Source organism: Mixophyes fleayi, chromosome 2 (assembly GCF_038048845.1).
Source record: "Mixophyes fleayi isolate aMixFle1 chromosome 2, aMixFle1.hap1, whole genome shotgun sequence".
In the NCBI taxonomy this organism is placed as follows: Eukaryota; Metazoa; Chordata; class Amphibia; order Anura; family Limnodynastidae; genus Mixophyes; species Mixophyes fleayi.
The window spans coordinates 4,343,536-4,357,326 of record NC_134403.1 but is presented as its reverse complement, the minus strand read 5'-3'; the positions used below and the strand labels follow the sequence as shown (position 1 = coordinate 4,357,326).

The 13,791-nt window shown below is 37.0% G+C and overlaps 1 pseudogene; it reads right to left on the bottom strand.

Annotated features, from left to right (window-relative positions):
- Positions 1 to 714: 714 nt before the first annotated feature.
- On the bottom strand, positions 715 to 8,649 carry LOC142139039 (embryonic protein UVS.2-like; annotated as a pseudogene).
- Positions 8,650 to 13,791: the final 5,142 nt, after the last annotated feature.

The following is a 13,791-nucleotide window of genomic DNA, read 5'->3' as shown; positions in this document are numbered from 1 at the left end:
TAGACAATGTAAAGGGATTTTTTTAATCCATTGATTTACTAGTTTCCACCCATTGTTCTCTGCATAAACAGATTGGAGGATTGTTCTGTTACAGAGATTCTATATAGCACAAGTTCTATAGGTAAATACTGTAATACCAGCCCCCTGTGTGAGTACAAGTAAGATATTATAACATATGCATGGTGTGAATACTTGTATAAGTAATTGTGACCAGTGATGTCAGAGAGTGACAAACATAATAATATTATTTAGCGGATGCCTCATCTTTGACCAGAAGAGTTATAAAATACTACTTATGTATTATGGGAAATAAGGCAACCTCTTCCAGACTCAAATTTGTATGATCATTACAGTCACTGAATATAACACATAGTGTTTGAAATAATTATCTCACACAACTATACGAGAAAATCATTTTATTATGTATGCAATCGATTGTCCTTATGATTACTAAAAAAGATGTTTTCAAATCCATAGTAAGAGAGATACAAATATAATTTGCTATAAAGGTATAAACAATATTTTATATAGATATTTTATTGTTCTTCTTTATGGTTTTTATTAGAAATCTTCTGGGAGAAATAGATTTGCTTCGCTATGTATAGACAGGAAATTGTACTGTGAGTTTTGCCTCAGTTGTGATGTCAGTTTTTTCCTCAATTAATGATTCTGTTTATTGCAATATGACATTGTCCGGTGTGTAATATTCCTCAATTATACTGTAAAGAAAGAGAAAGAAATAGGAATTAGAAAACTAAATGATCACACATATGTACATTCTTCTACCTGCATATTATGTAATAATCATATATAGAAGACACATAACTATATACAACAGTTACCAAGTATATGAGGTTAAAGAATGGCTTTGTTCTCATTAATATACAGTATAATGTCCATATGATAAAACTGTGCAAGGACAAGGGACATATAAGCCGTTTTTTAAAATCTGAATACAATACCTGAGCTATATTTAGCTTTAAAGCCGACCCCAGTAACACTGCTGTCACTGACAAACTCAATCAGCATCTGATTAGTGGAAGCAACTATGCGAGGGATCGGTCCTGTCCCACATGTTTTGTCCAGCAACACAGGAGATGTCCTACTGGGACCATCATAAATCTTGATGTAGTCAGATACACAATCAGGTGAGTATTCGACATCAAAGCCATTAAAATCCAGGGTGATCTAAATATTAAACATTAATAATGTTAGTTTAAGAAATAAGACCCCGTGTAACTTAATTTACACTTTTATGCCAAGCTGGACTTTACTGCACAGAGGATGTGATCAATATGTGATTAAAGCTTCTCAATTCTCTTTTTGAAATGTCCACAAATATTCCTGGACCTTTCTCCTGTCCTACGCTCCGCAAAATCTAGACAAATATTCTTTTAGGGGGATAAATACTCTAGGGGATAAGTCATTGGGGATAATTACTTATCCCCTAGAGTATTGTAAAACTATAACTAGAAGCATTGCATTTTGAATTGAGCAGCAGGTGTTTTAAAATACTTCAGCCCCCGAGTGCCCCTATAGGAATACACTTTATTTTGTTTGATAAACGATTATTCTTATTCAGGGGAGCACCACCTATAGGTCATATTATAAATCTGCCTTTTCCTTACTTATTAAGTGAAGGTTGATAATTTCCAAGAAATATATCTGGTTCGGACCCAAACTCTATAGGTTCTTGTGATTTTGTAATGCACGATGAACACTGTGGGGCTCATGCAGAGTTGTCTCTTTTATTTGTGTAAAATACACATTTTCTTACTGAGCATATGTATAAAAGCCATACTGATACGTCTGTATGCAGCTTACAATGCATCTTACTCTTACAACTAATGAAAAGGTGGAGGGAACATGTGAGCAAACATAGGCCGAGTACAGTAAGTAAGGAATAGTCACATAACTGAGACTGTAGTAGACATGGACATAGCTGCAGATACACCAGTAGGAAGGTATCTGATGTGGGTGCTAGGAGGGCTGGTTCAGTGAGGTGCAATGATATTTGTGTTTCTACTTAAATACATTTATAAGTTAATTGAACATTTCACATTTATTACAACTGTAAAGCTACTAATCTCAGTTGTGTATGACACATTATTAGATTGTGAACATATAGAGTAATGTGGCTTTTCTATTTACTACTAAGTCTGTGACATCCCTATACTTTCTATAGGCTATCGTGGGGCTAAATACACAAACTTCTTATTTCTGATGTACACTTGGTGCCAATGCTTGTGATGTACAGCTGGACGCACCTTGAGATCCGTCTGAATGAATATAAAGTGTGTGTGTCCTTACCTGCAAATAGTCAGGACAGAAAGGCATCTAACGCTACTTATATCACTGTGTGTGTAGTGCCATAATACATATATATTATACTTATTAGCTGGTGATTGGATCTTTTGAAGCTCCATCATGAGAGATCAAAATCCATTTCAATGCAGTGAGATCTGATCTGAATATATCCAGGTGTATTGGATTTCATGTCCCCGGAAGTGGCAGAACTGATTTTAGAAATTATATCTAATTCCTTTGCCTTCTGTTTGTCACCTGTTCCAAGCATTCTATACTGTACCCATTCAGTGGTTGTTCTGATCAACCAAACACAGCTGGCATCATTGGGATAGGCTTAAGGGATAGTTGGCTGATTTCAATATTCCATTTTTGTTCGTAAGTAAATGAGCACAAACATCTATGAAGGGAGACAGTGATTTTAATCAATTACTGTAGACTTGGTGAAGTATGTCCAGTTATTAGTTAATTTTGATTTACTATATATGTGACAGATAACTTCACCTACACACTCTATGAGCCTCATGTAGAATTAGGAAGGAATCTCTCTTCAGGGTAGAAACTTACACCTGTACAAACCATGGCGCTATGTAAGGAGTGTAAATACAAGTTGTTTTCAATGCATGGAAAATACACTCTTCCTGTTAGGATATTGGGATTGCCACTTTAGCTCAGGTGGGCATGTGTTAGTATACACCTGTCTCAATAAATTAAGGTATGCTTCTCTTTTGACCTGATTGGACCTTTGAAGTTTAAAATACCCTCCTGTTCTTTGCAGCTTTGTCAGTGAGTTTTATTCTTGACTCCTGTACAGTCTCCCCTCTGGGGTTCTTCAGTTTATTGATTTCACCTTCAAATATGGCTGTTTATTCCCTGACTAAGGGCATACAAAGACTTCTGACTCTGGACCTTGGCACCAGCATTACTACTCCAACTCAGCATTTTGGCTTTCTGCTTACTGTGATATCTACCTGTGTGTAGAGCATTTTTAACATTGAACAGTCTATTAAACATTGGTCAGCTGGCTAGGATTGAAATCTTTCTATATCACTACCTACTGATTATGGCACTGAGAGGCTCTGGGCTGGTCTCACTTGTGTTAGAAGTTTTGCAGTTACATAAGGATGTTTGGTCATTCTCCATTACCAAGATTGTATCTTGCAAACAATGAGTCTGCTTCTACAAGCCTGTGACTTAATTATTATGTGTGAAGCAGTCTAGACTGCCAATGTCTCTGGAGATCATTTGTTCACTATAGCTGTCAGATACAGCCACTACTAGACTACTGTGTTCTTAGTTTACAAATCATTTGCAAGCTGTGCTTTCACTGAATATGATCATTGGTAACTGTATATGTTTACCTTATATTCAAATAATCTTATAGTCATTTGAACTACTCTCCTGCCTCTACATATTCTTGAATTACCTTTGGCACACAGCACAAATATATTAGCAACTATAACATTACTCTGCAGTTTAGAGATGAGATAGGAGCTTACCCTTCCCCCCATGCAGCTAACATGGTATGCCAAGGTGCAAGCTCAATTTACTCCTAAATCTAATTGGGGCCTCATATCATCATTTTCATCTATTTATTTATATAGCGCCACTAATTCCACAATGCTGCACAGAGAACTCAGTCACATCAGTCCCTGCCCCATTGGAGCTTACAATCTAAATCCCCTAGCGTACACACACATACACACACAGACTGAGAGAGACTAAGGGCAATTAAATAGCAGCCAAATGACCTACCGGTATGTTTTTGGAGTGTGGGAGGAAACCTGAGCACCCGGAGGAAACCCACGCAAACAAGAGGAGAAGATACAAACTGCACACAGATAAGACCATTGCTGAGAATCATATATCTATCAATACTTACGGCACTGATAAAGCCGGTTAATTTTGGAAACGTCCAAGATACTTAATCCATTCCTTTGTCCCATAGGCACGTTGGGGTCTGGCTTGGGTACTATGCTAGGTTGGTTTGAAGTGTTAGAAAATGAATACCTGTCACACAGACAATAGACATCAGTACATTCCAGAATGATACAATATAAAAAAGGAATATTCCAACATCAATGTGTTCTAGTTATTTTCCAGCACCATCATCTACAATATAATAAAAATGTGCATAGCAAAGGGTATTAACTTACCTGCTATAATGCATCACTGAGCCATAGTCATACTCCAGACCTAGGTTATTAGTGTCTGTGGACTTGAAATCAGACCACCACACTGCAACAGGAAATGCCCAGTTACAACACCACATGCATCAATGAAAAAAACTCAAAATTAATATTTATGTAATTGCTTTGTGCACAGTACTTGGTGAGATGTTCTGGTACATAATGTCGATATAGTCATCGCGGTCACTTCTCATATGTTCATGGTAAAATCCCAGGGCATGATTTAGTTCATGTTGTATAATCCCTCTGAGCATGCAACCAGCAATATCTATTCCAACCGTCTGACCTCCACCTGTTCGTCCGATCAATGAATGACAGCTGCAAACAGTAAGGAAGCAATGAGAGTTTGTTAATGGTTACAGCATACATTTGATTTTTATTTATTTGTTTTTTGTTTGTTTCTCACTCGAATATAGATTAGCAATTCTCCCATGGTATTTGTTTCCCTGCAATTCAATGTCCAGATTGATTCAAGATCCCTGAAGTTTGCAAACCCCACAATAAATAGTGAAGGGCAGCTATGGTTGACATCTGCTGACTGTGTTAAGATGTTTAAAGTAACTGGTTAATATGTTGGGACACCAATGACTGCTTTTTTATTGTTGGCTGATAATGGTTCTGCCTTACAATAATAACACACGCTTTCTCCACCAGCTGCTACAATTGTTATTCCACTCCCTTATGTATCAAGTCTTCCCCACACCTAGAGTGTAAGCCCATTAGGGCAGGGCCTTCTTTACCTTCTGTTTTATGTCATTTGCATGTATCATGATTCTGTCAATGTACAGCACTGTGTAATATGTCAGTGCTAATAATAATAATAATAATAATAATAATAATAATAATAATAATAATTCCAAACAATGTTGAACTATTTTTCTCATCTCTCTTCTTAATAAACCTTTAATAATAATAATTCCTTTTTGACATAGACAGAATGGAAGAACCTACCCCTCTGAAGAGACAATGTTGAGGAAAGCCGTCTCTGTTGTCCGAGGTATAAACCTCACACAGGTTAATGTCTCATACTCCTGCATAGCATTTGTAAACACCTTCAGTTGATTGTCATCTGTGGAGAAAGAATGATGCACATTTATTAATAGATTAAAGCAATAGATGGCCATGAATACATTAGTAAACCATATGGAAGAGGAAACTCACTGTAATCAGGGGATAAGGTGTATGGAACAGGGACAGTCCCATCTTCAGATTTAGGCCACAGGCAGCTTGAACACTTGATAGCGCTGCGCCCAGTTTTTATAACAATGTCTCCTTGCTGTCTTGTCATGTTATAACCTGCATTAATCAGAAAAATAGACATGAAGCATTTAAATGTTAAATTACTATAAGCAAAATGCATGTCATGTTATCATCATCATCAATATTTCTTTATATAGTGCAAACAAATTCTGTAGCCCACAATTGGGGACAAACACAATAATATACAATACTGGATAATACAGATAAAGAGGTAGAAAGGCCCTGCTTACATGCTTACAATCTAAGGGACAATGGGAGTTTGATACATTAGGTTAGGTCTACATATTGCATTTCAGTCCAGCCAGATTGCAAAGGTAATAGTTATTAGTATGCAATATGATCCAGTCACATAGCAATGTTGGTCAGGGGTCAGAGTGTTATTGTCTTGTGGGAATTGTGCAAAGGGTGGTAAAAGTAAGAATCTGAATGCTGGTGCAGTTTTGTTAATGACCTTGTCGTTTAGTAGAAGAATTTTATATTGAATTTGGTAAAAAACAGGCAACCAATGTAGAGACTGACAGAGTGGCTCAGCAGAGGAAGAATGATTTGCCAGGAAAATCAATTTAGCCTCTGTGTGCAAAATAGATTGTAGAGGCTTGAGTCTGTTTTGGTGAAGACCAGTAATGAGGGATTTGCAATAGTTAATGCGGGAGATGATGATTAGATTTTTGCAGTGTCTTGTGTAAGATATGTGTGTATACTAGCAAAGTTTTTTTAAAAGTCTGCAACATGATTTAAATATGGAGTCATATGGCCAAAAAAAAGGATGGTTCTGAGTCAAAGATCACAGCAAGGCAGCAAGCTTGTGGTGTGGGGTTTATGATCATGTTGTCAACCAAAATAGAAATGTTAGGTGGGAAACTTCTCTTGTTGGGTGGGAATATTATTAACTTTGTTTTATTTGTATTTGGAGGTGAAATGAGCACAAGAGACATGGTGAGGGTATAGAATCAAGAGGACAGAAGGTAGAGCAGGAAGATAAGTAAAGAGTAGATCTTCATTTGTGAAATCAAATAAAAAGAGGATGTCAGAGGATGCTGGGAAGGAATTGAGCAGATTGCTTGTCGAGGAGATGATACCATTCCAAGTCTGATCTTATCAATCTTGTACTTGAAGTAAGAAGTGGCACTATATAAATAATTGATGATGATGATGATGAGGATACTAGGCACAGATAGTAGTCGGAGGGATTGGGCTGGGAGGGTTCAGAAGAAAATATGTTTAAAAATCGTTTGGGGGTTAGAAGCATGAGCAGAGATGAACGATTTGAAGTATGTTAGCTTTCCTTTGCCCAGAGCATGTGGATAAGTGTAATAGTTAGAAGTATATGTGAGGAATTCACTAAAGGTAGGAGATTTACAACAGGGACGTTCTGCTTACGGGAACATCTTTGAATACTTAGTGTTACTTTAGTGTGCCACGGCTGACTTCCAACACCACGTGGAGGAGACTCGCTAGAGACACATGATCTAGGACTGCTGCTAGGGTTTAGTGAGAATGAGATACTGCTGTATCAGGGGAGAAGAATATAATGATTGGGGAGAGAAGGTGTTGGAGAGAGGTGGAAAACTGTTGAAAATGAATATTGTTAAGATTTCTGCAGGTATGAGGAGGTTTGGTAGAGTTTGACAGCAGAGAGGATAAAGTAGTGGGGGTGAACATACAGCTGATAAGTTGATGATCTGAGAGAGGAAATGGAGTGTTAAGGAAATCAGAAAATGAACATAGGCTAGAGAAAACAAGATCAAGGCAGTGGCCATCGCAATAAGAACAGGATTCAACCAACTGGAGGATGCCAAGGGAGGAGCTTAAACACAATAATTTGGAAGCGGCATTGGAAAGTGGATTAACAATGGGTAAGTTAAAATCACCCAGGATGATGCTGGGCATGTAGGAATATAAGAAGTGAGGGAGCCATGCAGAGAAATCTTCAAAAAATTGGTGCCACCAGGGGGATCGTTAGTCACAGCAACACACATAAAGAATTATTACTATTATTTTTATTATTGTAGATTTTCTAAAGTGCCGCAGCGCTGTACAGTAATAAAATCAGGACATACATAAAACAGTGACATACAAGGTAGACAAAATAAACGCAGAAATGAAAACAACAGCATGAAGGACCCTGCCCATTACAGAGCTTACATTCTAAGTGGAAGCGGGCACAGCTGAAATAGGAGGAGCCAATGTGATGGAGAATGGAGATTGGGACAGTTACAAGGGTGCATTAGTGTGAATAGTGTCATCGGGGATGAGGTCACCCTTTAAAAGAGAGATTGGTTTTCAAAGAGCATCTAAAGATTTGAAGGCTGTGGGAAAGTCTGATTGAGCGTGGTAGTGAATGAACATACTTATTCTTAAAAAGAAAGTTGCAGAGATGAAAAACACAAATTAATGAAATGTCAGATTAATAACTTAATCCTAACTTGTAACAATATCAAAGTAATATTATACCCATCTTTGTTTCCATTAAAAATATGTTTCTTAGATCAATAACACAACTTCCCTTACTTTATAAGAGTTATTGTAGTTAAACTACAAATGCATGTACAATGTAAGAGTCATTTCAACACACCGACTGAAAATAATATTGTTCTACATTTAGGGATGAATTAAATTAGCCGCAAGGTGCCGCCGGACATCATATCAATGTCCGTCTGTACACATTGCCAGAAAATGCAGTAACACGTTTCCAGTCCTTTTCTCCCCACATTTCTATGAAATGATAGGGAGAATGAGCAGAGATTTGAGAAAAAACATTGAGACAATATATTTCCATAGACTCGTTATAGCTAATTCAATTCCCCCTTAGACTTCTTACCCCAACTTCTATGTATTGTATTCTAGCATTTAGTAGTAGGTTTATACCTTTGTTGACTTCAATAATCCTGCTGAAAATATCTTCAGGTTCACTGGCATCTGTATCTGCTGTAAATACAAATGTACATATAATGTGGTATCAATGTATACTACATCTATATGGATAGTCTCCTGAGCAGGGACAAAACATTGCCTGGCTCCATTGCCCCTACAGCATTCTGCCCCCCTCCCCACCCCCACTCTGTGGCTCTGACTAGAGCAGATTGAGGACCTCTTCTTAGTATCCTCACAAGTGGCCTCTGCTTGATCCTTTGAGACCTACAATGTGATAACCATGTATAATACATTTATATAAATAGTCTCCTGAGTGCAGTTGTTGCAGTTTACTAAGCAAATTCCTAAAAATGTAATCTACATTTTATGTTGATGTTTTATTTGCTATACATGACTTCCATAAGACCAGATAAATATGTTATATGACCAGACTCTCATATGTTACAGGGTGTCCAGATATAAATGTCTAGTATATGGTTTAAAAAATGTATTAGGAAAATGTTCCTACTTCAGTTTTGTATCTTTAAATTCAGAAGTAAGTGTGAGTGAGGTTGATGAGACTGCTAAAAAGACAGCATTGTCCCCAAGACAAACAAATTCATAAATGTCACATAAAAAATTACAATATAATCAACTTTTATGCCCCTCTACATATTTAAAAATTACTTTTTTTGACTAAATGATAAAATTAGGCTATATAGAACAATATCGTAAGACCTTCTCCTGACTGAACCACAGAAGGTTCACTCATCTCAAATTATATTTTAAAAATATGAAAAATTCAAATAGACATTGACAATGTCAGTATAATCACATACAGAGTAAAGGGGAATAATAACACAATCTTTAGCAAACAGTGTTTATTGTGCTGTAGTAAATTTCCAAAATATAAATGTTTTACTTACCCAAAAGTATGTAAAATATCCCAGTGATGGTCATTAATGCACATTAATAATTGGTAAACATATTTACATGCTCGGCAGTGTGTAGCTAAACTAGGGCATAATGGAACTTACTGAATCAGAGGGAACTCCAAAACCCATGCAAGAAATATTCAGCATTATTGTGTTACTTATTGAACTTGAAACATATCTAGTACTTCTGGGTATAACCACTGGAAAGCATTTGTGACTTCCAGGTGCTGTTATCAGGATCTCATTGAACATAGCGCAGACAGTGCAGATGTGAATCTTTAGTGCTCGGGGGCTAAGTAACAGCAGAATCCCCTTATTTCTCCACATACATGCTTCTCTTCCTCTACGTACAAGGTAAGTCGGTGTTACCTGTATTTAATTGTTTAATAAATGTGATAATACATTTTGATTTCTCTTTAAGATTTACTTCATTGTTGACCATATTGTGAAATCGGGTATTGCTACAGCTGCATGATGGTCTAAATGTTAGATGGTAGTCAGCATGGATCTATAGGATACCACAATTCTTGAAGATATAAGTGAAACACAAAATGTATATACATGATCACTAGTACAAAAGATGCATTAGCAGATGTTGCAACATCCATAAAACATCTGAACTAGCAATGATACTAAACCATATTCAGGCATATAGAAACAGAGAGCATTTAGGAGAAAAAAACTTGTAAGTGAATAAATAAAAGATAATAAAAGCAAATGGACCAGAGATTAAGGAGATCATTGAACATGTAGCAGAGGAGAGTGTGAGGAGTAAATAACAATATAGAAGCAAATAGATGAGATAATAAAAATAAACAGAATAAAGAAGATGGAGAAAGGGACAAGACAGGAAAAATTGAAGATATTCAAATGAGAGTTAAAAAATGCAGCTTACCAAAGCCATTAGTTTCATTCTTGGAAAGCTGAAAGATAAATAAGTTTTGGTTTATACTCACATTTTTATTAAAGTTACTCACTGGTCTCACTTGGAGTTTTTATACTTTTGAGGACGTCTCATGAAGTGGCAGAATTCTTGAGAAAGAAGAGGTGAAGCTCTCACCCCCTGTCCCTAGACTCTTTACCATAAATCACCTAAATACAGTCAATTCCTGTGCTCATCAATTTGCGATTGAAAGTGCATTGAGACAAATGTCACTCTGCAGTAACTGAGGTCCATGGTGAGGGAAGAGAGTGAAAGAGAAGCAGATTACCTGCTCTTCCTCTATCTTCTCTAATCCCACTGCCACACAGTCCACTCCTTACATAGTGAATGCAAGAGTTAGTGACCAGTAATATATGTCACCCCATACATTATAATGCATAAAATTACTGGTGAAGGGTAGAAAGCCTTATATTTATACAATTATTACATATACTAAACTAAAAAAAGAAACTAAATATAATTTTCAAATATAAAAACTGAACAGTAGAACCCCATACAGTACCATACAGTACTAGGGATGTGCACCGGCGACTTTTGAGGTCTCGTGTTTTGTGTTTTGGATCCGGATTTTCGTTATTTTTGGGGTTCGGATTTGTCTCGCAAAACACTTGACGAAAGGTCTCGGTTCGGATTTAAGGTTTTGGATTCGGATTTTTTTTGAAAAAAACATAAAAAGTTTAAAAATCAAGTTTTTGGGCTTATTTTCACTCCTAGGCTATTATTAACCTCAATAACATTCAATAACAAGCATTTCCACTAATTTACAGTGTATTCTGAACACCTCACAATATAGTTATTAGTCCAAAACGTTGCAACAAGGTATCTTTCTGGACTGCGTAGAGGAGTGGGTCACCACAATATATATTAAAAACCCTGAACTTTTATGATTCGCACCAATAAATGTACCTGGACTGCGTAGAGGAGTGGGTCACCACAATATTTATAATAAGAAAACCATCAACTTTTATGAATCGCACCAATAAATGTACCTGGACTGCGTAGAGGAGTGGGTCACCACAATATATATAATAAGAAAACCATCAACTTTTATGAATCGCACCAATAAATGTACCTGGACTGCGTAGAGGAGTGGGTCACCACAATATATTAAAAACCCTGAACTTTTATGAATCGCACCAATAAATGTACCTGGACTGCGTAGAGGAGTGGGTCACCACAATATATATTAAAAACCCTGAACTTTTATGAATCGCACCAATAAATGTACCTGGACTGCGTAGAGGAGTGGGTCACCACAATATATATTAAAAACCCTGAACTTTTATGAATCGCACCAATAAATGTACCTGGACTGCGTAAAGGAGTGGGTCACCACAATATATATTAAAAACCCTGAACTTTTATGAATCGCACCAATAAATGTACCTGGACTGCGTAGAGGAGTGGGTCACCACAATATATATTAAAAACCCTGAACTTTTATGAATCGCACCAATAAATGTACCTGGACTGCGTAGAGGAGTGGGTCACCACAATATATATAATAAGAAAACCATCAACTTGTTTGATTCGCACCAATAAATGTACCTGGACTGCGTAGAGGAGTGGGTCACCACAATATATATTAAAAACCCTGAACTTTTATGAATCGCACCAATAAATGTACCTGGACTGCATAGAGGAGTGGGTCACCACAATATATATAATAAGAAAACCATCAACTTGTTTGATTCGCACCAATAAATGTACCTGGACTGCGTAGAGGAGTGGGTCACCACAATATATTAAAAACCCTGAACTTTTATGAATCGCACCAATAAATGTACCTGGACTGCGTAGAGGAGTGGGTCACCACAATATATTAAAAACCCTGAACTTTTATGATTCGCACCAATAAATGTACCTGGACTGCGTAGAGGAGTGGGTCACCACAATATTTATAATAAGAAAACCATCAACTTTTATGAATCGCACCAATAAATGTACCTGGACTGCGTAGAGGAGTGGGTCACCACAATATATATAATAAGAAAACCATCAACTTTTATGAATCGCACCAATAAATGTACCTGGACTGCGTAGAGGAGTGGGTCACCACAATATATTAAAAACCCTGAACTTTTATGAATCGCACCTATAAATGTACCTGGACTGCGTAGAGGAGTGGGTCACCACAATATATATTAAAAACCCTGAACTTTTATGAATCGCACCAATAAATGTACCTGGACTGCGTAGAGGAGTGGGTCACCACAATATATATTAAAAACCCTGAACTTTTATGAATCGCACCAATAAATGTACCTGGACTGCGTAGAGGAGTGGGTCACCACAATATATATTAAAAACCCTGAACTTTTATGAATCGCACCAATAAATGTACCTGGACTGCGTAGAGGAGTGGGTCACCACAATATATATTAAAAACCCTGAACTTTTATGAATCGCACCAATAAATGTACCTGGACTGCGTAGAGGAGTGGGTCACCACAATATATATTAAAAACCCTGAACTTTTATGAATCGCACCAATAAATGTACCTGGACTGCGTAGAGGAGTGGGTCACCACAATATATATTAAAAACCCTGAACTTTTATGAATCGCACCAATAAATGTACCTGGAATGCGTAGAGGAGTGGGTCACCACAATATATATAATAAGAAAACCATCAACTTGTTTGATTCGCACCAATAAATGTACCTGGACTGCGTAGAGGAGTGGGTCACCACAATATATATTAAAAACCCTGAACTTTTATGAATCGCACCAATAAATGTACCTGGACTGCATAGAGGAGTGGGTCACCACAATATATATAATAAGAAAACCATCAACTTGTTTGATTCGCACCAATAAATGTACCTGGACTGCGTAGAGGAGTGGGTCACCACAATATATATTAAAAACCCTGAACTTTTATGAATCGCACCAATAAATGTACCTGGACTGCGTAGAGGAGTGGGTCACCACAATATATATTAAAAACCCTGAACTTTTATGAATCGCACCAATAAATGTACCTGGACTGCGTAGAGGAGTGGGTCACCACAATATATATTAAAAACCCTGAACTTTTATGAATCGCACCAATAAATGTACCTGGACTGCGTAGAGGAGTGGGTCACCACAATATATATAATAAGAAAACCATCAACTTGTTTGATTCGCACCAATAAATGTACCTGGACTGCGTAGAGGAGTGGGTCACCACAATATATATTAAAAACCCTGAACTTTTATGAATCGCACCAATAAATGTACCTGGACTGCATAGAGGAGTGGGTCACCACAATATATATAATAAGAAAACCATCAACTTGTTTGATTCGCACCAATAAATGTA